The following is a 26202-nucleotide window of genomic DNA, read 5'->3' on the forward strand; positions in this document are numbered from 1 at the left end:
TGTGTGCGCATATATATATATATATATATATATATATATATATATATATATATTTCTCCGCCGAAATCACTTTTAAACCCATTTCCACCTTTTTTTCCCTTCTCTTCCTCTTACTTTTTTTTCACGTTTTTTTACGTTTTTCTCCTTTTCGCCTCTTTTCTGGGCGTATTATTCTTCTTTTTCTTCTTTTTTTTCGTCTAATGCATACCCCATCAGTGCAGCAATGCTTATTCAATACCGCCAGCAGATGGAGACACTGGGGGATAATTTTCTAAGGATTTATACTGATTTTTCCTGTCTGAATTTGTCGCACAGAAAGTTGCAGGCCAAATATGTGTGACATTTCTGCGACTTTAGCTTCTAGAGCATTTTTACAACATTATACATAGGTGCTGAATACATAAAAAGCGACTGTTCAGCGACAGACAAGTCGCATCGGCTGAAAGTAGGCCAGAATGTCAGTCCATGTTGGAGCAGGTTTAGATACAGTCTAAAGCATAGATCTCAAAGTCTGTGCACAGAATTTAGCAAGGGCCTCGCACCTTCTGATGCATCAGGTAGGTGCACAATAGCATAGCCTAACCCTCTGTACTTTGGTCTATATTGATGCGGGACATAGACAGCCAGCTGATGACCAATCCATTAGTGCAATGGATGGCTGGAAGCATTTGTCTTTGCCTTTGCAATACCACAGAAGCAATGCATGGTCAATGTACAGCAATGACACACCTGTGTGAACAGCCAGGAGACCCCCCCCCCCCCCCCCCATGTTATGTTACATAGTTACATAGTTAGTACGGTCGAAAAAAGACATATGTCCATCACGTTCAACCAGGGAATTAAGGGGTAGGGGTGTGGCGCGATATTGGGGAAGGGATGAGATTTTATATTTCTTCATAAGCATTAATCTTATTTTGTCAATTAGGAACATTCAGCACCCACCCGCTATCAAGGCAGCTGCCTATCATGTCATGCCCTACCTGCACAGGTGTGCTGGCTACTCAAATGATCCAATTAAGGAGGCCATTTAGTCAGCAGCAGCAGAAGTCCTGTGCCTGGACGCTCCAACAGGGGCCAGACACAAGCAGAAGCAGAAGCAGCAGAAGCAGCAGCAGCACCACCTTTTGTTTTTTGGCTGCAGCAGCAGCAAGGCCCACAGGGCTGGCTAGCTGGCTAGCCAGCAAGCAGGTAGCAATGAAAGTAGGAATCTTTCTTTTTAACCCTGTAAGGGGGTGGTGCACTGTACCCGAAGATACTGCCATATCGGGTCAATGCATAGGGCGACGGAAGCAAGCTTCGAAATCGGCCCCCGTTCTCAAAAATCCATTTAATATATGGTCCCCAGATAGGGGACGTATCAGATATTAAACTGATAAGAACAGATACTACACTTGATCTTAGCCAAAAGGCCGAGAAGCGATAACCGTGAAAGGGGCGGGCCCAACAAGGTCCCCTTCATGGGCACTATCACTGCTTGCTGTCAGGGAGGCTGCCAGACAATTTTCCATGCACACTCTGGGCTGGGGGGCAGTCAACCACCAGTACACACAGCAGAACCTAAACCCATACCATTATTGCTAAGCAGCAAGACAGGGGCCCATTGCACTCCCACGGGGCCTTTTTAAATGCAATCCATAACCCGGATTTGCCAGGAACCCTTCTTACTCCTCCTACTTGCATGTGACACTGGGCTTAGGATCTGCATAGGAAACACACACACAAGCACACACCTACCTTTGTTGCCTGCAGATGCCTCCTTGGCTGTCCCCAAACGGTATCAAACCAACACCCACGGGAAGCTGTAAGCATAGAGGACATGCCTGCACCCCATTGGACTTACCTGTGTGGGTTAAATCCGGGTTATTTGACAACCTATGGCGGTGATGGTTCTGCTCAGGCAGAGCAGTGCTGATGCTCCTCATAAAGCTGTCGCTGCTGTGAAGGTTCTAGGTGACATCACAAATCCCTTTGGTTACATACACAACAAAGCTGGGTTGTTGTTGTTTACACTCTGCAAGGCCTGTGGAAGTGAGTGACATCATAGCACTGTAGTTCTGAGGGTTCAAGATGGATGCAACAATCTCCTGTTGCTTCTATGAAGGCCGTAATAGACGACATCACCAAACAGCTCCATAGTCACATACACAGCAAAGGAGAGATGTTGTTTACACCTAGTGATGTCAGTGGTATTGAGTGACATCACAGCACAGTGCTAAGGCTCCTGGGCCTGGACACAGCAGCGGCTGCAATATCTCAACGGAGAATACGTTTATATCTATGTGTGTGTGTGCGCATATATATATATATATATATATATATATATATATATATATATATATTTCTCCGCCGAAATCACTTTTAAACCCATTTCCACCTTTTTTTCCCTTCTCTTCCTCTTACTTTTTTTTCACGTTTTTTTACGTTTTTCTCCTTTTCGCCTCTTTTCTGGGCGTATTATTCTTCTTTTTCTTCTTTTTTTCGTCTAATGCATACCCCATCAGTGCAGCAATGCTTATTCAATACCGCCAGCAGATGGAGACACTGGGGGATAATTTTCTAAGGATTTATACTGATTTTTCCTGTCTGAATTTGTCGCACAGAAAGTTGCAGGCCAAATATGTGTGACATTTCTGCGACTTTAGCTTCTAGAGCATTTTTACAACATTATACATAGGTGCTGAATACATAAAAAGCGACTGTTCAGCGACAGACAAGTCGCATCGGCTGAAAGTAGGCCAGAATGTCAGTCCATGTTGGAGCAGGTTTAGATACAGTCTAAAGCATAGATCTCAAAGTCTGTGCACAGAATTTAGCAAGGGCCTCGCACCTTCTGATGCATCAGGTAGGTGCACAATAGCATAGCCTAACCCTCTGTACTTTGGTCTATATTGATGCGGGACATAGACAGCCAGCTGATGACCAATCCATTAGTGCAATGGATGGCTGGAAGCATTTGTCTTTGCCTTTGCAATACCACAGAAGCAATGCATGGTCAATGTACAGCAATGACACACCTGTGTGAACAGCCAGGAGACCCCCCCCCCCCCCCCCCCCCATGTTATGTTACATAGTTACATAGTTAGTACGGTCGAAAAAAGACATATGTCCATCACGTTCAACCAGGGAATTAAGGGGTAGGGGTGTGGCGCGATATTGGGGAAGGGATGAGATTTTATATTTCTTCATAAGCATTAATCTTATTTTGTCAATTAGGAACATTCAGCACCCACCCGCTATCAAGGCAGCTGCCTATCATGTCATGCCCTACCTGCACAGGTGTGCTGGCTACTCAAATGATCCAATTAAGGAGGCCATTTAGTCAGCAGCAGCAGAAGTCCTGTGCCTGGACGCTCCAACAGGGGCCAGACACAAGCAGAAGCAGAAGCAGCAGCAGCACCACCTTTTGTTTTTTGGCTGCAGCAGCAGCAAGGCCCACAGGGCTGGCTAGCTGGCTAGCCAGCAAGCAGGTAGCAATGAAAGTAGGAATCTTTCTTTTTAACCCTGTAAGGGGGTGGTGCACTGTACCCGAAGATACTGCCATATTGGGTCAATGCATAGGGCGACGGAAGCAAGCTTCGAAATCGGCCCCCGTTCTCAAAAATCCATTTAATATATGGTCCCCAGATAGGGGACGTATCAGATATTAAACTGATAAGAACAGATACTACACTTGATCTTAGCCAAAAGGCCGAGAAGCGATAACCGTGAAAGGGGCGGGCCCAACAAGGTCCCCTTCATGGGCACTATCACTGCTTGCTGTCAGGGAGGCTGCCAGACAATTTTCCATGCACACTCTGGGCTGGGGGGCAGTCAACCACCAGTACACACAGCAGAACCTAAACCCATACCATTATTGCTAAGCAGCAAGACAGGGGCCCATTGCACTCCCACGGGGCCTTTTTAAATGCAATCCATAACCCGGATTTGCCAGGAACCCTTCTTACTCCTCCTACTTGCATGTGACACTGGGCTTAGGATCTGCATAGGAAACACACACACAAGCACACACCTACCTTTGTTGCCTGCAGATGCCTCCTTGGCTGTCCCCAAACGGTATCAAACCAACACCCACGGGAAGCTGTAAGCATAGAGGACATGCCTGCACCCCATTGGACTTACCTGTGTGGGTTAAATCCGGGTTATTTGACAACCTATGGCGGTGATGGTTCTGCTCAGGCAGAGCAGTGCTGATGCTCCTCATAAAGCTGTCGCTGCTGTGAAGGTTCTAGGTGACATCACAAATCCCTTTGGTTACATACACAACAAAGCTGGGTTGTTGTTGTTTACACTCTGCAAGGCCTGTGGAAGTGAGTGACATCATAGCACTGTAGTTCTGAGGGTTCAAGATGGATGCAACAATCTCCTGTTGCTTCTATGAAGGCCGTAATAGACGACATCACCAAACAGCTCCATAGTCACATACACAGCAAAGGAGAGATGTTGTTTACACCTAGTGATGTCAGTGGTATTGAGTGACATCACAGCACAGTGCTAAGGCTCCTGGGCCTGGACACAGCAGCGGCTGCAATATCTCAACGGAGAATACGTTTATATCTATGTGTGTGTGTGCGCATATATATATATATATATATATATATATATATATATATATTTCTCCGCCGAAATCACTTTTAAACCCATTTCCACCTTTTTTTCCCTTCTCTTCCTCTTACTTTTTTTTCACGTTTTTTTACGTTTTTCTCCTTTTCGCCTCTTTTCTGGGCGTATTATTCTTCTTTTTCTTCTTTTTTTTCGTCTAATGCATACCCCATCAGTGCAGCAATGCTTATTCAATACCGCCAGCAGATGGAGACACTGGGGGATAATTTTCTAAGGATTTATACTGATTTTTCCTGTCTGAATTTGTCGCACAGAAAGTTGCAGGCCAAATATGTGTGACATTTCTGCGACTTTAGCTTCTAGAGCATTTTTACAACATTATACATAGGTGCTGAATACATAAAAAGCGACTGTTCAGCGACAGACAAGTCGCATCGGCTGAAAGTAGGCCAGAATGTCAGTCCATGTTGGAGCAGGTTTAGATACAGTCTAAAGCATAGATCTCAAAGTCTGTGCACAGAATTTAGCAAGGGCCTCGCACCTTCTGATGCATCAGGTAGGTGCACAATAGCATAGCCTAACCCTCTGTACTTTGGTCTATATTGATGCGGGACATAGACAGCCAGCTGATGACCAATCCATTAGTGCAATGGATGGCTGGAAGCATTTGTCTTTGCCTTTGCAATACCACAGAAGCAATGCATGGTCAATGTACAGCAATGACACACCTGTGTGAACAGCCAGGAGACCCCCCCCCCCCCCCCCCCCATGTTATGTTACATAGTTACATAGTTAGTACGGTCGAAAAAAGACATATGTCCATCACGTTCAACCAGGGAATTAAGGGGTAGGGGTGTGGCGCGATATTGGGGAAGGGATGAGATTTTATATTTCTTCATAAGCATTAATCTTATTTTGTCAATTAGGAACATTCAGCACCCACCCGCTATCAAGGCAGCTGCCTATCATGTCATGCCCTACCTGCACAGGTGTGCTGGCTACTCAAATGATCCAATTAAGGAGGCCATTTAGTCAGCAGCAGCAGAAGTCCTGTGCCTGGACGCTCCAACAGGGGCCAGACACAAGCAGAAGCAGAAGCAGCAGAAGCAGCAGCAGCACCACCTTTTGTTTTTTGGCTGCAGCAGCAGCAAGGCCCACAGGGCTGGCTAGCTGGCTAGCCAGCAAGCAGGTAGCAATGAAAGTAGGAATCTTTCTTTTTAACCCTGTAAGGGGGTGGTGCACTGTACCCGAAGATACTGCCATATCGGGTCAATGCATAGGGCGACGGAAGCAAGCTTCGAAATCGGCCCCCGTTCTCAAAAATCCATTTAATATATGGTCCCCAGATAGGGGACGTATCAGATATTAAACTGATAAGAACAGATACTACACTTGATCTTAGCCAAAAGGCCGAGAAGCGATAACCGTGAAAGGGGCGGGCCCAACAAGGTCCCCTTCATGGGCACTATCACTGCTTGCTGTCAGGGAGGCTGCCAGACAATTTTCCATGCACACTCTGGGCTGGGGGGCAGTCAACCACCAGTACACACAGCAGAACCTAAACCCATACCATTATTGCTAAGCAGCAAGACAGGGGCCCATTGCACTCCCACGGGGCCTTTTTAAATGCAATCCATAACCCGGATTTGCCAGGAACCCTTCTTACTCCTCCTACTTGCATGTGACACTGGGCTTAGGATCTGCATAGGAAACACACACACAAGCACACACCTACCTTTGTTGCCTGCAGATGCCTCCTTGGCTGTCCCCAAACGGTATCAAACCAACACCCACGGGAAGCTGTAAGCATAGAGGACATGCCTGCACCCCATTGGACTTACCTGTGTGGGTTAAATCCGGGTTATTTGACAACCTATGGCGGTGATGGTTCTGCTCAGGCAGAGCAGTGCTGATGCTCCTCATAAAGCTGTCGCTGCTGTGAAGGTTCTAGGTGACATCACAAATCCCTTTGGTTACATACACAACAAAGCTGGGTTGTTGTTGTTTACACTCTGCAAGGCCTGTGGAAGTGAGTGACATCATAGCACTGTAGTTCTGAGGGTTCAAGATGGATGCAACAATCTCCTGTTGCTTCTATGAAGGCCGTAATAGACGACATCACCAAACAGCTCCATAGTCACATACACAGCAAAGGAGAGATGTTGTTTACACCTAGTGATGTCAGTGGTATTGAGTGACATCACAGCACAGTGCTAAGGCTCCTGGGCCTGGACACAGCAGCGGCTGCAATATCTCAACGGAGAATACGTTTATATCTATGTGTGTGTGTGCGCATATATATATATATATATATATATATATATATATATATATATATATATATTTCTCCGCCGAAATCACTTTTAAACCCATTTCCACCTTTTTTTCCCTTCTCTTCCTCTTACTTTTTTTTCACGTTTTTTTACGTTTTTCTCCTTTTCGCCTCTTTTCTGGGCGTATTATTCTTCTTTTTCTTCTTTTTTTTCGTCTAATGCATACCCCATCAGTGCAGCAATGCTTATTCAATACCGCCAGCAGATGGAGACACTGGGGGATAATTTTCTAAGGATTTATACTGATTTTTCCTGTCTGAATTTGTCGCACAGAAAGTTGCAGGCCAAATATGTGTGACATTTCTGCGACTTTAGCTTCTAGAGCATTTTTACAACATTATACATAGGTGCTGAATACATAAAAAGCGACTGTTCAGCGACAGACAAGTCGCATCGGCTGAAAGTAGGCCAGAATGTCAGTCCATGTTGGAGCAGGTTTAGATACAGTCTAAAGCATAGATCTCAAAGTCTGTGCACAGAATTTAGCAAGGGCCTCGCACCTTCTGATGCATCAGGTAGGTGCACAATAGCATAGCCTAACCCTCTGTACTTTGGTCTATATTGATGCGGGACATAGACAGCCAGCTGATGACCAATCCATTAGTGCAATGGATGGCTGGAAGCATTTGTCTTTGCCTTTGCAATACCACAGAAGCAATGCATGGTCAATGTACAGCAATGACACACCTGTGTGAACAGCCAGGAGACCCCCCCCCCCCCCCCCCCCATGTTATGTTACATAGTTACATAGTTAGTACGGTCGAAAAAAGACATATGTCCATCACGTTCAACCAGGGAATTAAGGGGTAGGGGTGTGGCGCGATATTGGGGAAGGGATGAGATTTTATATTTCTTCATAAGCATTAATCTTATTTTGTCAATTAGGAACATTCAGCACCCACCCGCTATCAAGGCAGCTGCCTATCATGTCATGCCCTACCTGCACAGGTGTGCTGGCTACTCAAATGATCCAATTAAGGAGGCCATTTAGTCAGCAGCAGCAGAAGTCCTGTGCCTGGACGCTCCAACAGGGGCCAGACACAAGCAGAAGCAGAAGCAGCAGAAGCAGCAGCAGCACCACCTTTTGTTTTTTGGCTGCAGCAGCAGCAAGGCCCACAGGGCTGGCTAGCTGGCTAGCCAGCAAGCAGGTAGCAATGAAAGTAGGAATCTTTCTTTTTAACCCTGTAAGGGGGTGGTGCACTGTACCCGAAGATACTGCCATATCGGGTCAATGCATAGGGCGACGGAAGCAAGCTTCGAAATCGGCCCCCGTTCTCAAAAATCCATTTAATATATGGTCCCCAGATAGGGGACGTATCAGATATTAAACTGATAAGAACAGATACTACACTTGATCTTAGCCAAAAGGCCGAGAAGCGATAACCGTGAAAGGGGCGGGCCCAACAAGGTCCCCTTCATGGGCACTATCACTGCTTGCTGTCAGGGAGGCTGCCAGACAATTTTCCATGCACACTCTGGGCTGGGGGGCAGTCAACCACCAGTACACACAGCAGAACCTAAACCCATACCATTATTGCTAAGCAGCAAGACAGGGGCCCATTGCACTCCCACGGGGCCTTTTTAAATGCAATCCATAACCCGGATTTGCCAGGAACCCTTCTTACTCCTCCTACTTGCATGTGACACTGGGCTTAGGATCTGCATAGGAAACACACACACAAGCACACACCTACCTTTGTTGCCTGCAGATGCCTCCTTGGCTGTCCCCAAACGGTATCAAACCAACACCCACGGGAAGCTGTAAGCATAGAGGACATGCCTGCACCCCATTGGACTTACCTGTGTGGGTTAAATCCGGGTTATTTGACAACCTATGGCGGTGATGGTTCTGCTCAGGCAGAGCAGTGCTGATGCTCCTCATAAAGCTGTCGCTGCTGTGAAGGTTCTAGGTGACATCACAAATCCCTTTGGTTACATACACAACAAAGCTGGGTTGTTGTTGTTTACACTCTGCAAGGCCTGTGGAAGTGAGTGACATCATAGCACTGTAGTTCTGAGGGTTCAAGATGGATGCAACAATCTCCTGTTGCTTCTATGAAGGCCGTAATAGACGACATCACCAAACAGCTCCATAGTCACATACACAGCAAAGGAGAGATGTTGTTTACACCTAGTGATGTCAGTGGTATTGAGTGACATCACAGCACAGTGCTAAGGCTCCTGGGCCTGGACACAGCAGCGGCTGCAATATCTCAACGGAGAATACGTTTATATCTATGTGTGTGTGTGCGCATATATATATATATATATATATATATATATATATATTTCTCCGCCGAAATCACTTTTAAACCCATTTCCACCTTTTTTTCCCTTCTCTTCCTCTTACTTTTTTTTCACGTTTTTTTACGTTTTTCTCCTTTTCGCCTCTTTTCTGGGCGTATTATTCTTCTTTTTCTTCTTTTTTTTCGTCTAATGCATACCCCATCAGTGCAGCAATGCTTATTCAATACCGCCAGCAGATGGAGACACTGGGGGATAATTTTCTAAGGATTTATACTGATTTTTCCTGTCTGAATTTGTCGCACAGAAAGTTGCAGGCCAAATATGTGTGACATTTCTGCGACTTTAGCTTCTAGAGCATTTTTACAACATTATACATAGGTGCTGAATACATAAAAAGCGACTGTTCAGCGACAGACAAGTCGCATCGGCTGAAAGTAGGCCAGAATGTCAGTCCATGTTGGAGCAGGTTTAGATACAGTCTAAAGCATAGATCTCAAAGTCTGTGCACAGAATTTAGCAAGGGCCTCGCACCTTCTGATGCATCAGGTAGGTGCACAATAGCATAGCCTAACCCTCTGTACTTTGGTCTATATTGATGCGGGACATAGACAGCCAGCTGATGACCAATCCATTAGTGCAATGGATGGCTGGAAGCATTTGTCTTTGCCTTTGCAATACCACAGAAGCAATGCATGGTCAATGTACAGCAATGACACACCTGTGTGAACAGCCAGGAGACCCCCCCCCCCCCCCCCCCCCATGTTATGTTACATAGTTACATAGTTAGTACGGTCGAAAAAAGACATATGTCCATCACGTTCAACCAGGGAATTAAGGGGTAGGGGTGTGGCGCGATATTGGGGAAGGGATGAGATTTTATATTTCTTCATAAGCATTAATCTTATTTTGTCAATTAGGAACATTCAGCACCCACCCGCTATCAAGGCAGCTGCCTATCATGTCATGCCCTACCTGCACAGGTGTGCTGGCTACTCAAATGATCCAATTAAGGAGGCCATTTAGTCAGCAGCAGCAGAAGTCCTGTGCCTGGACGCTCCAACAGGGGCCAGACACAAGCAGAAGCAGAAGCAGCAGAAGCAGCAGCAGCACCACCTTTTGTTTTTTGGCTGCAGCAGCAGCAAGGCCCACAGGGCTGGCTAGCTGGCTAGCCAGCAAGCAGGTAGCAATGAAAGTAGGAATCTTTCTTTTTAACCCTGTAAGGGGGTGGTGCACTGTACCCGAAGATACTGCCATATCGGGTCAATGCATAGGGCGACGGAAGCAAGCTTCGAAATCGGCCCCCGTTCTCAAAAATCCATTTAATATATGGTCCCCAGATAGGGGACGTATCAGATATTAAACTGATAAGAACAGATTTTTTTTGTTTTTATCTAAAGCCGAGGAACGTGCTTTCGATTCACCCAAAGTGCAAGAAAAAGTGCAAACGTGTTACACTAAAAAAACGTGCACAAAGGATGCGGTCTATCGCAAGCCCTTCTCCGATAGGAGAGAGGCCCCCCAACAAACCTTACCCTTCGCCTCCGGACCAAAAGGTACCTGCGAGGTTCCAGGTTCGATGTCCCTTTTCGCCGAAGCTACTAGGGGACCACAAATGCTCCCGGCATCCCCCTTGGCGTTAGCCAAGGTATCTGCCCGCAGAGCCGATTACGGTAGGTACCCTGCCAAAGCAGGAGTACCCGGGGTGTTTGCAGGGAGGTGCGGAACCTAATGGCCACACACACCTCCCCTAGACCGCCAGGAGGGACACCCAGAAGGGCTACCGCATCCTGACAAATCCTGTGAACACACAACACGCAAAAAGTGACACAGTGAGACAAAAAAGAAATAAATAAGTGAATGTGTGCAGATATACTGCCCGGACATCCGGCCGGATCTATAAAAATTTCTCTGATCCTAGCCAGAAGGCCGGGAATCAAGAGGTGAGTGCCACAAGGTGAAGAGATTATGGTGCCCGTGCTTCAACTCAGTGAGCCTATTCTCCCAGTGAGTTTCGGCACCTCGGGGTCACCACTCCCCGAGGCACAAAGTACCTCGGCTCTAGACCCTCTCAGCCTCATGGCGAGACCCGGAGGGAACAGGTCACATCGGGGCAGCCGTCGAGCTGATTCCTCAGAACCAGCCCCGGAAAGCCCTGGTACACCTGCATCCTCCATGCAGCACCCATCCCCACCAGCCCCATACCGGCGTTACTGTCCACCGGCATGAAAAACTGATAAGAACAGATACTACACTTGATCTTAGCCAAAAGGCCGAGAAGCGATAACCGTGAAAGGGGCGGGCCCAACAAGGTCCCCTTCATGGGCACTATCACTGCTTGCTGTCAGGGAGGCTGCCAGACAATTTTCCATGCACACTCTGGGCTGGGGGGCAGTCAACCACCAGTACACACAGCAGAACCTAAACCCATACCATTATTGCTAAGCAGCAAGACAGGGGCCCATTGCACTCCCACGGGGCCTTTTTAAATGCAATCCATAACCCGGATTTGCCAGGAACCCTTCTTACTCCTCCTACTTGCATGTGACACTGGGCTTAGGATCTGCATAGGAAACACACACACAAGCACACACCTACCTTTGTTGCCTGCAGATGCCTCCTTGGCTGTCCCCAAACGGTATCAAACCAACACCCACGGGAAGCTGTAAGCATAGAGGACATGCCTGCACCCCATTGGACTTACCTGTGTGGGTTAAATCCGGGTTATTTGACAACCTATGGCGGTGATGGTTCTGCTCAGGCAGAGCAGTGCTGATGCTCCTCATAAAGCTGTCGCTGCTGTGAAGGTTCTAGGTGACATCACAAATCCCTTTGGTTACATACACAACAAAGCTGGGTTGTTGTTGTTTACACTCTGCAAGGCCTGTGGAAGTGAGTGACATCATAGCACTGTAGTTCTGAGGGTTCAAGATGGATGCAACAATCTCCTGTTGCTTCTATGAAGGCCGTAATAGACGACATCACCAAACAGCTCCATAGTCACATACACAGCAAAGGAGAGATGTTGTTTACACCTAGTGATGTCAGTGGTATTGAGTGACATCACAGCACAGTGCTAAGGCTCCTGGGCCTGGACACAGCAGCGGCTGCAATATCTCAACGGAGAATACGTTTATATCTATGTGTGTGTGTGCGCATATATATATATATATATATATATATATATATATATATATATTTCTCCGCCGAAATCACTTTTAAACCCATTTCCACCTTTTTTTCCCTTCTCTTCCTCTTACTTTTTTTTCACGTTTTTTTACGTTTTTCTCCTTTTCGCCTCTTTTCTGGGCGTATTATTCTTCTTTTTCTTCTTTTTTTTCGTCTAATGCATACCCCATCAGTGCAGCAATGCTTATTCAATACCGCCAGCAGATGGAGACACTGGGGGATAATTTTCTAAGGATTTATACTGATTTTTCCTGTCTGAATTTGTCGCACAGAAAGTTGCAGGCCAAATATGTGTGACATTTCTGCGACTTTAGCTTCTAGAGCATTTTTACAACATTATACATAGGTGCTGAATACATAAAAAGCGACTGTTCAGCGACAGACAAGTCGCATCGGCTGAAAGTAGGCCAGAATGTCAGTCCATGTTGGAGCAGGTTTAGATACAGTCTAAAGCATAGATCTCAAAGTCTGTGCACAGAATTTAGCAAGGGCCTCGCACCTTCTGATGCATCAGGTAGGTGCACAATAGCATAGCCTAACCCTCTGTACTTTGGTCTATATTGATGCGGGACATAGACAGCCAGCTGATGACCAATCCATTAGTGCAATGGATGGCTGGAAGCATTTGTCTTTGCCTTTGCAATACCACAGAAGCAATGCATGGTCAATGTACAGCAATGACACACCTGTGTGAACAGCCAGGAGACCCCCCCCCCCCATGTTATGTTACATAGTTACATAGTTAGTACGGTCGAAAAAAGACATATGTCCATCACGTTCAACCTGGGAATTAAGGGGTAGGGGTGTGGCGCGATATTGGGGAAGGGATGAGATTTTATATTTCTTCATAAGCATTAATCTTATTTTGTCAATTAGGAACATTCAGCACCCACCCGCTATCAAGGCAGCTGCCTATCATGTCATGCCCTACCTGCACAGGTGTGCTGGCTACTCAAATGATCCAATTAAGGAGGCCATTTAGTCAGCAGCAGCAGAAGTCCTGTGCCTGGACGCTCCAACAGGGGCCAGACACAAGCAGAAGCAGAAGCAGCAGAAGCAGCAGCAGCACCACCTTTTGTTTTTTGGCTGCAGCAGCAGCAAGGCCCACAGGGCTGGCTAGCTGGCTAGCCAGCAAGCAGGTAGCAATGAAAGTAGGAATCTTTCTTTTTAACCCTGTAAGGGGGTGGTGCACTGTACCCGAAGATACTGCCATATCGGGTCAATGCATAGGGCGACGGAAGCAAGCTTCGAAATCGGCCCCCGTTCTCAAAAATCCATTTAATATATGGTCCCCAGATAGGGGACGTATCAGATATTAAACTGATAAGAACAGATACTACACTTGATCTTAGCCAAAAGGCCGAGAAGCGATAACCGTGAAAGGGGCGGGCCCAACAAGGTCCCCTTCATGGGCACTATCACTGCTTGCTGTCAGGGAGGCTGCCAGACAATTTTCCATGCACACTCTGGGCTGGGGGGCAGTCAACCACCAGTACACACAGCAGAACCTAAACCCATACCATTATTGCTAAGCAGCAAGACAGGGGCCCATTGCACTCCCACGGGGCCTTTTTAAATGCAATCCATAACCCGGATTTGCCAGGAACCCTTCTTACTCCTCCTACTTGCATGTGACACTGGGCTTAGGATCTGCATAGGAAACACACACACAAGCACACACCTACCTTTGTTGCCTGCAGATGCCTCCTTGGCTGTCCCCAAACGGTATCAAACCAACACCCACGGGAAGCTGTAAGCATAGAGGACATGCCTGCACCCCATTGGACTTACCTGTGTGGGTTAAATCCGGGTTATTTGACAACCTATGGCGGTGATGGTTCTGCTCAGGCAGAGCAGTGCTGATGCTCCTCATAAAGCTGTCGCTGCTGTGAAGGTTCTAGGTGACATCACAAATCCCTTTGGTTACATACACAACAAAGCTGGGTTGTTGTTGTTTACACTCTGCAAGGCCTGTGGAAGTGAGTGACATCATAGCACTGTAGTTCTGAGGGTTCAAGATGGATGCAACAATCTCCTGTTGCTTCTATGAAGGCCGTAATAGACGACATCACCAAACAGCTCCATAGTCACATACACAGCAAAGGAGAGATGTTGTTTACACCTAGTGATGTCAGTGGTATTGAGTGACATCACAGCACAGTGCTAAGGCTCCTGGGCCTGGACACAGCAGCGGCTGCAATATCTCAACGGAGAATACGTTTATATCTATGTGTGTGTGTGCGCATATATATATATATATATATATATATATATATATATATATATATATATATATATATATTTCTCCGCCGAAATCACTTTTAAACCCATTTCCACCTTTTTTTCCCTTCTCTTCCTCTTACTTTTTTTTCACGTTTTTTTACGTTTTTCTCCTTTTCGCCTCTTTTCTGGGCGTATTATTCTTCTTTTTCTTCTTTTTTTTCGTCTAATGCATACCCCATCAGTGCAGCAATGCTTATTCAATACCGCCAGCAGATGGAGACACTGGGGGATAATTTTCTAAGGATTTATACTGATTTTTCCTGTCTGAATTTGTCGCACAGAAAGTTGCAGGCCAAATATGTGTGACATTTCTGCGACTTTAGCTTCTAGAGCATTTTTACAACATTATACATAGGTGCTGAATACATAAAAAGCGACTGTTCAGCGACAGACAAGTCGCATCGGCTGAAAGTAGGCCAGAATGTCAGTCCATGTTGGAGCAGGTTTAGATACAGTCTAAAGCATAGATCTCAAAGTCTGTGCACAGAATTTAGCAAGGGCCTCGCACCTTCTGATGCATCAGGTAGGTGCACAATAGCATAGCCTAACCCTCTGTACTTTGGTCTATATTGATGCGGGACATAGACAGCCAGCTGATGACCAATCCATTAGTGCAATGGATGGCTGGAAGCATTTGTCTTTGCCTTTGCAATACCACAGAAGCAATGCATGGTCAATGTACAGCAATGACACACCTGTGTGAACAGCCAGGAGACCCCCCCCCCCCCCCCCCCCATGTTATGTTACATAGTTACATAGTTAGTACGGTCGAAAAAAGACATATGTCCATCACGTTCAACCAGGGAATTAAGGGGTAGGGGTGTGGCGCGATATTGGGGAAGGGATGAGATTTTATATTTCTTCATAAGCATTAATCTTATTTTGTCAATTAGGAACATTCAGCACCCACCCGCTATCAAGGCAGCTGCCTATCATGTCATGCCCTACCTGCACAGGTGTGCTGGCTACTCAAATGATCCAATTAAGGAGGCCATTTAGTCAGCAGCAGCAGAAGTCCTGTGCCTGGACGCTCCAACAGGGGCCAGACACAAGCAGAAGCAGAAGCAGCAGAAGCAGCAGCAGCACCACCTTTTGTTTTTTGGCTGCAGCAGCAGCAAGGCCCACAGGGCTGGCTAGCTGGCTAGCCAGCAAGCAGGTAGCAATGAAAGTAGGAATCTTTCTTTTTAACCCTGTAAGGGGGTGGTGCACTGTACCCGAAGATACTGCCATATCGGGTCAATGCATAGGGCGACGGAAGCAAGCTTCGAAATCGGCCCCCGTTCTCAAAAATCCATTTAATATATGGTCCCCAGATAGGGGACGTATCAGATATTAACCCCTTAAGGACCAAGGGCGTACAGGTACGCCCTTGGTCCTGCTCTCCTGATATAACGCGGGGTTACACAGTAACCCCGCGTCATATCATGGCGGGCCCGGCGTCATAGTGAAGCCGGGACCCGCCTCTAATAGCGCGCAGCGCCGATCGCGGCGCCGCGCGCTATTAACCCTTTAGCCGCGCGCTCAAAGCTGAGCCGCGCGGCTAAAAGTGAAAGTGAAAGTTCCCGGCTAGCTCAGTCGGGCTGTTCGGGATAGCCGCGGCTAATCGCGGCATCCCGAACAGCTGACAGGACAGCGGGAGGGCCCCTACCTGCCTCCTCGCTGTCCGATCGCCGAATGACTGCTCAGTGCCTGAGATCCAGGCATGAGCAGTCATGCGGCAGAATCGTTGATCACTGGTTTCTTATTAGAAACCAGTGATCAATTATGAAGATCAGTGTGTGCAGTGTTATAGGTCCCTATGGGACCTATAACACTGCAAAAAAAAAAGTGGAAAAAAAAAAGTGAATAAAGATCATTTAACTCCTCCCCTATTAAAAGTTTGAATCACCCCCCTTTTCCAATAAAAAAAAAAACACAGTGTAAATAAAAATAAAAATAAACATATGTGGTATCACCGCGTGCGGAAATGTCCGAATTATAAAAATATATCATTAATTAAACCGCTCGGTCAATGGCGTGCGCGCAAAAAAATTCCAAAGTCCAAAATAGTGCATTTTTGGTCACTTTTTATATCATTTAAAAATGAATAAAAAGTGATCAATAAGTCCTATCAATGCAAAAATGGTACCGTTAAAAACTTCAGATCACGGCGCAAAAAATGAGCCCTCATACCGCCCCATATACGGAAAAATAAAAAAGTTATAGGGGTCAGAAGATGACAATTTTAAACGTATTAATTTTCCTGCATGTAGTTATGATTTTTTCCAGAAGTCCGACAAAATCAAACCTATATAAGTAGGGTATCATTTTAATCGTATGGACCTACAGAATACAAATCAGGTCTCATTTTTACCGAAAAATGTACTACGTAGAAACGGAAGCCCCCAAAAGTTACAAAACAGCGTTTTTTTTTCAATTTTGTTGCACAATGATTTTTTTTCCCGCTTCACCATAGATTTTTGGGCAAAATGACTGACGTCATTACAAAGTAGAATTGGTGGCGCAAAAAATAAGCCATCATATGGATTTTTAGGTGTAAATTTGAAAGAGTTATGATTTTTTAAAGGCAAGGAGCAAAAAACGAAAATGCAAAAACGGAAAAACCTCCGGTCCTTAAGGGGTTAAACTGATAAGAACAGATACTACACTTGATCTTAGCCAAAAGGCCGAGAAGCGATAACCGTGAAAGGGGCGGGCCCAACAAGGTCCCCTTCATGGGCACTATCACTGCTTGCTGTCAGGGAGGCTGCCAGACAATTTTCCATGCACACTCTGGGCTGGGGGGCAGTCAACCACCAGTACACACAGCAGAACCTAAACCCATACCATTATTGCTAAGCAGCAAGACAGGGGCCCATTGCACTCCCACGGGGCCTTTTTAAATGCAATCCATAACCCGGATTTGCCAGGAACCCTTCTTACTCCTCCTACTTGCATGTGACACTGGGCTTAGGATCTGCATAGGAAACACACACACAAGCACACACCTACCTTTGTTGCCTGCAGATGCCTCCTTGGCTGTCCCCAAACGGTATCAAACCAACACCCACGGGAAGCTGTAAGCATAGAGGACATACCTGCACCCCATTGGACTTACCTGTGTGGGTTAAATCCGGGTTATTTGACAACCTATGGCGGTGATGGTTCTGCTCAGGCAGAGCAGTGCTGATGCTCCTCATAAAGCTGTCGCTGCTGTGAAGGTTCTAGGTGACATCACAAATCCCTTTGGTTACATACACAACAAAGCTGGGTTGTTGTTGTTTACACTCTGCAAGGCCTGTGGAAGTGAGTGACATCATAGCACTGTAGTTCTGAGGGTTCAAGATGGATGCAACAATCTCCTGTTGCTTCTATGAAGGCCGTAATAGACGACATCACCAAACAGCTCCATAGTCACATACACAGCAAAGGAGAGATGTTGTTTACACCTAGTGATGTCAGTGGTATTGAGTGACATCACAGCACAGTGCTAAGGCTCCTGGGCCTGGACACAGCAGCGGCTGCAATATCTCAACGGAGAATACGTTTATATCTATGTGTGTGTGTGCGCGTATATATATATATATATATATATATATATATATATATATATATATATTTCTCCGCCGAAATCACTTTTAAACCCATTTCCACCTTTTTTTCCCTTCTCTTCCTCTTACTTTTTTTTCACGTTTTTTTACGTTTTTCTCCTTTTCGCCTCTTTTCTGGGCGTATTATTCTTCTTTTTCTTCTTTTTTTTCGTCTAATGCATACCCCATCAGTGCAGCAATGCTTATTCAATACCGCCAGCAGATGGAGACACTGGGGGATAATTTTCTAAGGATTTATACTGATTTTTCCTGTCTGAATTTGTCGCACAGAAAGTTGCAGGCCAAATATGTGTGACATTTCTGCGACTTTAGCTTCTAGAGCATTTTTACAACATTATACATAGGTGCTGAATACATAAAAAGCGACTGTTCAGCGACAGACAAGTCGCATCGGCTGAAAGTAGGCCAGAATGTCAGTCCATGTTGGAGCAGGTTTAGATACAGTCTAAAGCATAGATCTCAAAGTCTGTGCACAGAATTTAGCAAGGGCCTCGCACCTTCTGATGCATCAGGTAGGTGCACAATAGCATAGCCTAACCCTCTGTACTTTGGTCTATATTGATGCGGGACATAGACAGCCAGCTGATGACCAATCCATTAGTGCAATGGATGGCTGGAAGCATTTGTCTTTGCCTTTGCAATACCACAGAAGCAATGCATGGTCAATGTACAGCAATGACACACCTGTGTGAACAGCCAGGAGACCCCCCCCCCCCCCCCCCCCCCATGTTATGTTACATAGTTACATAGTTAGTACGGTCGAAAAAAGACATATGTCCATCACGTTCAACCAGGGAATTAAGGGGTAGGGGTGTGGCGCGATATTGGGGAAGGGATGAGATTTTATATTTCTTCATAAGCATTAATCTTATTTTGTCAATTAGGAACATTCAGCACCCACCCGCTATCAAGGCAGCTGCCTATCATGTCATGCCCTACCTGCACAGGTGTGCTGGCTACTCAAATGATCCAATTAAGGAGGCCATTTAGTCAGCAGCAGCAGAAGTCCTGTGCCTGGACGCTCCAACAGGGGCCAGACACAAGCAGAAGCAGAAGCAGCAGAAGCAGCAGCAGCACCACCTTTTGTTTTTTGGCTGCAGCAGCAGCAAGGCCCACAGGGCTGGCTAGCTGGCTAGCCAGCAAGCAGGTAGCAATGAAAGTAGGAATCTTTCTTTTTAACCCTGTAAGGGGGTGGTGCACTGTACCCGAAGATACTGCCATATCGGGTCAATGCATAGGGCGACGGAAGCAAGCTTCGAAATCGGCCCCCGTTCTCAAAAATCCATTTAATATATGGTCCCCAGATAGGGGACGTATCAGATATTAAACTGATAAGAACAGATACTACACTTGATCTTAGCCAAAAGGCCGAGAAGCGATAACCGTGAAAGGGGCGGGCCCAACAAGGTCCCCTTCATGGGCACTATCACTGCTTGCTGTCAGGGAGGCTGCCAGACAATTTTCCATGCACACTCTGGGCTGGGGGGCAGTCAACCACCAGTACACACAGCAGAACCTAAACCCATACCATTATTGCTAAGCAGCAAGACAGGGGCCCATTGCACTCCCACGGGGCCTTTTTAAATGCAATCCATAACCCGGATTTGCCAGGAACCCTTCTTACTCCTCCTACTTGCATGTGACACTGGGCTTAGGATCTGCATAGGAAACACACACACAAGCACACACCTACCTTTGTTGCCTGCAGATGCCTCCTTGGCTGTCCCCAAACGGTATCAAACCAACACCCACGGGAAGCTGTAAGCATAGAGGACATGCCTGCACCCCATTGGACTTACCTGTGTGGGTTAAATCCGGGTTATTTGACAACCTATGGCGGTGATGGTTCTGCTCAGGCAGAGCAGTGCTGATGCTCCTCATAAAGCTGTTGCTGCTGTGAAGGTTCTAGGTGACATCACAAATCCCTTTGGTTACATACACAACAAAGCTGGGTTGTTGTTGTTTACACTCTGCAAGGCCTGTGGAAGTGAGTGACATCATAGCACTGTAGTTCTGAGGGTTCAAGATGGATGCAACAATCTCCTGTTGCTTCTATGAAGGCCGTAATAGACGACATCACCAAACAGCTCCATAGTCACATACACAGCAAAGGAGAGATGTTGTTTACACCTAGTGATGTCAGTGGTATTGAGTGACATCACAGCACAGTGCTAAGGCTCCTGGGCCTGGACACAGCAGCGGCTGCAATATCTCAACGGAGAATACGTTTATATCTATGTGTGTGTGTGCGCATATATATATATATATATATATATATATATATATATATATATATATTTCTCCGCCGAAATCACTTTTAAACCCATTTCCACCTTTTTTTCCCTTCTCTTCCTCTTACTTTTTTTTCACGTTTTTTTACGTTTTTCTCCTTTTCGCCTCTTTTCTGGGCGTATTATTCTTCTTTTTCTTCTTTTTTTTCGTCTAATGCATACCCCATCAGTGCAGCAATGCTTATTCAATACCGCCAGCAGATGGAGACACTGGGGGATAATTTTCTAAGGATTTATACTGATTTTTCCTGTCTGAATTTGTCGCACAGAAAGTTGCAGGCCAAATATGTGTGACATTTCTGCGACTTTAGCTTCTAGAGCATTTTTACAACATTATACATAGGTGCTGAATACATAAAAAGCGACTGTTCAGCGACAGACAAGTCGCATCGGCTGAAAGTAGGCCAGAATGTCAGTCCATGTTGGAGCAGGTTTAGATACAGTCTAAAGCATAGATCTCAAAGTCTGTGCACAGAATTTAGCAAGGGCCTCGCACCTTCTGATGCATCAGGTAGGTGCACAATAGCATAGCCTAACCCTCTGTACTTTGGTCTATATTGATGCGGGACATAGACAGCCAGCTGATGACCAATCCATTAGTGCAATGGATGGCTGGAAGCATTTGTCTTTGCCTTTGCAATACCACAGAAGCAATGCATGGTCAATGTACAGCAATGACACACCTGTGTGAACAGCCAGGAGACCCCCCCCCCCCCATGTTATGTTACATAGTTACATAGTTAGTACGGTCGAAAAAAGACATATGTCCATCACGTTCAACCAGGGAATTAAGGGGTAGGGGTGTGGCGCGATATTGGGGAAGGGATGAGATTTTATATTTCTTCATAAGCATTAATCTTATTTTGTCAATTAGGAACATTCAGCACCCACCCGCTATCAAGGCAGCTGCCTATCATGTCATGCCCTACCTGCACAGGTGTGCTGGCTACTCAAATGATCCAATTAAGGAGGCCATTTAGTCAGCAGCAGCAGAAGTCCTGTGCCTGGACGCTCCAACAGGGGCCAGACACAAGCAGAAGCAGAAGCAGCAGAAGCAGCAGCAGCACCACCTTTTGTTTTTTGGCTGCAGCAGCAGCAAGGCCCACAGGGCTGGCTAGCTGGCTAGCCAGCAAGCAGGTAGCAATGAAAGTAGGAATCTTTCTTTTTAACCCTGTAAGGGGGTGGTGCACTGTACCCGAAGATACTGCCATATCGGGTCAATGCATAGGGCGACGGAAGCAAGCTTCGAAATCGGCCCCCGTTCTCAAAAATCCATTTAATATATGGTCCCCAGATAGGGGACGTATCAGATATTAAACTGATAAGAACAGATACTACACTTGATCTTAGCCAAAAGGCCGAGAAGCGATAACCGTGAAAGGGGCGGGCCCAACAAGGTCCCCTTCATGGGCACTATCACTGCTTGCTGTCAGGGAGGCTGCCAGACAATTTTCCATGCACACTCTGGGCTGGGGGGCAGTCAACCACCAGTACACACAGCAGAACCTAAACCCATACCATTATTGCTAAGCAGCAAGACAGGGGCCCATTGCACTCCCACGGGGCCTTTTTAAATGCAATCCATAACCCGGATTTGCCAGGAACCCTTCTTACTCCTCCTACTTGCATGTGACACTGGGCTTAGGATCTGCATAGGAAACACACACACAAGCACACACCTACCTTTGTTGCCTGCAGATGCCTCCTTGGCTGTCCCCAAACGGTATCAAACCAACACCCACGGGAAGCTGTAAGCATAGAGGACATGCCTGCACCCCATTGGACTTACCTGTGTGGGTTAAATCCGGGTTATTTGACAACCTATGGCGGTGATGGTTCTGCTCAGGCAGAGCAGTGCTGATGCTCCTCATAAAGCTGTCGCTGCTGTGAAGGTTCTAGGTGACATCACAAATCCCTTTGGTTACATACACAACAAAGCTGGGTTGTTGTTGTTTACACTCTGCAAGGCCTGTGGAAGTGAGTGACATCATAGCACTGTAGTTCTGAGGGTTCAAGATGGATGCAACAATCTCCTGTTGCTTCTATGAAGGCCGTAATAGACGACATCACCAAACAGCTCCATAGTCACATACACAGCAAAGGAGAGATGTTGTTTACACCTAGTGATGTCAGTGGTATTGAGTGACATCACAGCACAGTGCTAAGGCTCCTGGGCCTGGACACAGCAGCGGCTGCAATATCTCAACGGAGAATACGTTTATATCTATGTGTGTGTGTGCGCATATATATATATATATATATATATATATATATATATATATATATTTCTCCGCCGAAATCACTTTTAAACCCATTTCCACCTTTTTTTCCCTTCTCTTCCTCTTACTTTTTTTTCACGTTTTTTTACGTTTTTCTCCTTTTCGCCTCTTTTCTGGGCGTATTATTCTTCTTTTTCTTCTTTTTTTTCGTCTAATGCATACCCCATCAGTGCAGCAATGCTTATTCAATACCGCCAGCAGATGGAGACACTGGGGGATAATTTTCTAAGGATTTATACTGATTTTTCCTGTCTGAATTTGTCGCACAGAAAGTTGCAGGCCAAATATGTGTGACATTTCTGCGACTTTAGCTTCTAGAGCATTTTTACAACATTATACATAGGTGCTGAATACATAAAAAGCGACTGTTCAGCGACAGACAAGTCGCATCGGCTGAAAGTAGGCCAGAATGTCAGTCCATGTTGGAGCAGGTTTAGATACAGTCTAAAGCATAGATCTCAAAGTCTGTGCACAGAATTTAGCAAGGGCCTCGCACCTTCTGATGCATCAGGTAGGTGCACAATAGCATAGCCTAACCCTCTGTACTTTGGTCTATATTGATGCGGGACATAGACAGCCAGCTGATGACCAATCCATTAGTGCAATGGATGGCTGGAAGCATTTGTCTTTGCCTTTGCAATACCACAGAAGCAATGCATGGTCAATGTACAGCAATGACACACCTGTGTGAACAGCCAGGAGACCCCCCCCCCCCCCCCCCATGTTATGTTACATAGTTACATAGTTAGTACGGTCGAAAAAAGACATATGTCCATCACGTTCAACCAGGGAATTAAGGGGTAGGGGTGTGGCGCGATATTGGGGAAGGGATGAGATTTTATATTTCTTCATAAGCATTAATCTTATTTTGTCAATTAGGAACATTCAGCACCCACCCGCTATCAAGGCAGCTGCCTATCATGTCATGCCCTACCTGCACAGGTGTGCTGGCTACTCAAATGATCCAATTAAGGAGGCCATTTAGTCAGCAGCAGCAGAAGTCCTGTGCCTGGACGCTCCAACAGGGGCCAGACACAAGCAGAAGCAGAAGCAGCAGAAGCAGCAGCAGCACCACCTTTTGTTTTTTGGCTGCAGCAGCAGCAAGGCCCACAGGGCTGGCTAGCTGGCTAGCCAGCAAGCAGGTAGCAATGAAAGTAGGAATCTTTCTTTTTAACCCTGTAAGGGGGTGGTGCACTGTACCCGAAGATACTGCCATATCGGGTCAATGCATAGGGCGACGGAAGCAAGCTTCGAAATCGGCCCCCGTTCTCAAAAATCCATTTAATATATGGTCCCCAGATAGGGGACGTATCAGATATTAAACTGATAAGAACAGATACTACACTTGATCTTAGCCAAAAGGCCGAGAAGCGATAACCGTGAAAGGGGCGGGCCCAACAAGGTCCCCTTCATGGGCACTATCACTGCTTGCTGTCAGGGAGGCTGCCAGACAATTTTCCATGCACACTCTGGGCTGGGGGGCAGTCAACCACCAGTACACACAGCAGAACCTAAACCCATACCATTATTGCTAAGCAGCAAGACAGGGGCCCATTGCACTCCCACGGGGCCTTTTTAAATGCAATCCATAACCCGGATTTGCCAGGAACCCTTCTTACTCCTCCTACTTGCATGTGACACTGGGCTTAGGATCTGCATAGGAAACACACACACAAGCACACACCTACCTTTGTTGCCTGCAGATGCCTCCTTGGCTGTCCCCAAACGGTATCAAACCAACACCCACGGGAAGCTGTAAGCATAGAGGACATGCCTGCACCCCATTGGACTTACCTGTGTGGGTTAAATCCGGGTTATTTGACAACCTATGGCGGTGATGGTTCTGCTCAGGCAGAGCAGTGCTGATGCTCCTCATAAAGCTGTCGCTGCTGTGAAGGTTCTAGGTGACATCACAAATCCCTTTGGTTACATACACAACAAAGCTGGGTTGTTGTTGTTTACACTCTGCAAGGCCTGTGGAAGTGAGTGACATCATAGCACTGTAGTTCTGAGGGTTCAAGATGGATGCAACAATCTCCTGTTGCTTCTATGAAGGCCGTAATAGACGACATCACCAAACAGCTCCATAGTCACATACACAGCAAAGGAGAGATGTTGTTTACACCTAGTGATGTCAGTGGTATTGAGTGACATCACAGCACAGTGCTAAGGCTCCTGGGCCTGGACACAGCAGCGGCTGCAATATCTCAACGGAGAATACGTTTATATCTATGTGTGTGTGTGCGCATATATATATATATATATATATATATATATATATATATATATATATATATTTCTCCGCCGAAATCACTTTTAAACCCATTTCCACCTTTTTTTCCCTTCTCTTCCTCTTACTTTTTTTTCACGTTTTTTTACGTTTTTCTCCTTTTCGCCTCTTTTCTGGGCGTATTATTCTTCTTTTTCTTCTTTTTTTTCGTCTAATGCATACCCCATCAGTGCAGCAATGCTTATTCAATACCGCCAGCAGATGGAGACACTGGGGGATAATTTTCTAAGGATTTATACTGATTTTTCCTGTCTGAATTTGTCGCACAGAAAGTTGCAGGCCAAATATGTGTGACATTTCTGCGACTTTAGCTTCTAGAGCATTTTTACAACATTATACATAGGTGCTGAATACATAAAAAGCGACTGTTCAGCGACAGACAAGTCGCATCGGCTGAAAGTAGGCCAGAATGTCAGTCCATGTTGGAGCAGGTTTAGATACAGTCTAAAGCATAGATCTCAAAGTCTGTGCACAGAATTTAGCAAGGGCCTCGCACCTTCTGATGCATCAGGTAGGTGCACAATAGCATAGCCTAACCCTCTGTACTTTGGTCTATATTGATGCGGGACATAGACAGCCAGCTGATGACCAATCCATTAGTGCAATGGATGGCTGGAAGCATTTGTCTTTGCCTTTGCAATACCACAGAAGCAATGCATGGTCAATGTACAGCAATGACACACCTGTGTGAACAGCCAGGAGACCCCCCCCCCCCCCATGTTATGTTACATAGTTACATAGTTAGTACGGTCGAAAAAAGACATATGTCCATCACGTTCAACCAGGGAATTAAGGGGTAGGGGTGTGGCGCGATATTGGGGAAGGGATGAGATTTTATATTTCTTCATAAGCATTAATCTTATTTTGTCAATTAGGAACATTCAGCACCCACCCGCTATCAAGGCAGCTGCCTATCATGTCATGCCCTACCTGCACAGGTGTGCTGGCTACTCAAATGATCCAATTAAGGAGGCCATTTAGTCAGCAGCAGCAGAAGTCCTGTGCCTGGACGCTCCAACAGGGGCCAGACACAAGCAGAAGCAGAAGCAGCAGAAGCAGCAGCAGCACCACCTTTTGTTTTTTGGCTGCAGCAGCAGCAAGGCCCACAGGGCTGGCTAGCTGGCTAGCCAGCAAGCAGGTAGC

The 26202-nt window shown here is 46.2% G+C and overlaps 9 non-coding genes and 3 pseudogenes across 9 annotated transcripts; all 12 read right to left on the reverse strand.

Moving 5' to 3' along the window:
- Window positions 1-1230: 1230 nt before the first annotated feature.
- Window positions 1231-1421, reverse strand: LOC130323566 (U2 spliceosomal RNA). Its single transcript, XR_008868828.1, has one exon. It is a non-coding gene; the product is annotated as a U2 spliceosomal RNA (small nuclear RNA).
- Window positions 1422-3509: 2088 nt separating this feature from the next.
- Window positions 3510-3700, reverse strand: LOC130323555 (U2 spliceosomal RNA). Its single transcript, XR_008868821.1, has one exon. It is a non-coding gene; the product is annotated as a U2 spliceosomal RNA (small nuclear RNA).
- A 2091-nt stretch (window positions 3701-5791) lies between these two features.
- On the reverse strand, window positions 5792-5982 carry LOC130323548 (U2 spliceosomal RNA). Its single transcript, XR_008868815.1, has one exon. It is a non-coding gene; the product is annotated as a U2 spliceosomal RNA (small nuclear RNA).
- Window positions 5983-8083: 2101 nt separating this feature from the next.
- LOC130323549 (U2 spliceosomal RNA) lies at window positions 8084-8274 on the reverse strand. The gene has a single exon (XR_008868816.1). It is a non-coding gene; the product is annotated as a U2 spliceosomal RNA (small nuclear RNA).
- A 2088-nt stretch (window positions 8275-10362) lies between these two features.
- Window positions 10363-10542, reverse strand: LOC130323556 (U2 spliceosomal RNA; annotated as a pseudogene).
- A 692-nt stretch (window positions 10543-11234) lies between these two features.
- On the reverse strand, window positions 11235-11422 carry LOC130323563 (U2 spliceosomal RNA). Its single transcript, XR_008868825.1, has one exon. It is a non-coding gene; the product is annotated as a U2 spliceosomal RNA (small nuclear RNA).
- A 2085-nt stretch (window positions 11423-13507) lies between these two features.
- Window positions 13508-13698, reverse strand: LOC130323551 (U2 spliceosomal RNA). The gene has a single exon (XR_008868817.1). It is a non-coding gene; the product is annotated as a U2 spliceosomal RNA (small nuclear RNA).
- Window positions 13699-15807: 2109 nt separating this feature from the next.
- On the reverse strand, window positions 15808-15988 carry LOC130323560 (U2 spliceosomal RNA; annotated as a pseudogene).
- A 1165-nt stretch (window positions 15989-17153) lies between these two features.
- LOC130323558 (U2 spliceosomal RNA) lies at window positions 17154-17287 on the reverse strand (annotated as a pseudogene).
- Window positions 17288-19388: 2101 nt separating this feature from the next.
- Window positions 19389-19579, reverse strand: LOC130323552 (U2 spliceosomal RNA). Its single transcript, XR_008868818.1, has one exon. It is a non-coding gene; the product is annotated as a U2 spliceosomal RNA (small nuclear RNA).
- A 2090-nt stretch (window positions 19580-21669) lies between these two features.
- Window positions 21670-21860, reverse strand: LOC130323553 (U2 spliceosomal RNA). Its single transcript, XR_008868819.1, has one exon. It is a non-coding gene; the product is annotated as a U2 spliceosomal RNA (small nuclear RNA).
- A 2093-nt stretch (window positions 21861-23953) lies between these two features.
- LOC130323554 (U2 spliceosomal RNA) lies at window positions 23954-24144 on the reverse strand. Its single transcript, XR_008868820.1, has one exon. It is a non-coding gene; the product is annotated as a U2 spliceosomal RNA (small nuclear RNA).
- Window positions 24145-26202: the final 2058 nt, after the last annotated feature.

Source organism: Hyla sarda, unplaced genomic scaffold (genome assembly GCF_029499605.1).
Source record: "Hyla sarda isolate aHylSar1 unplaced genomic scaffold, aHylSar1.hap1 scaffold_2502, whole genome shotgun sequence".
NCBI classification, from domain to species: domain Eukaryota; kingdom Metazoa; phylum Chordata; class Amphibia; order Anura; family Hylidae; genus Hyla; species Hyla sarda.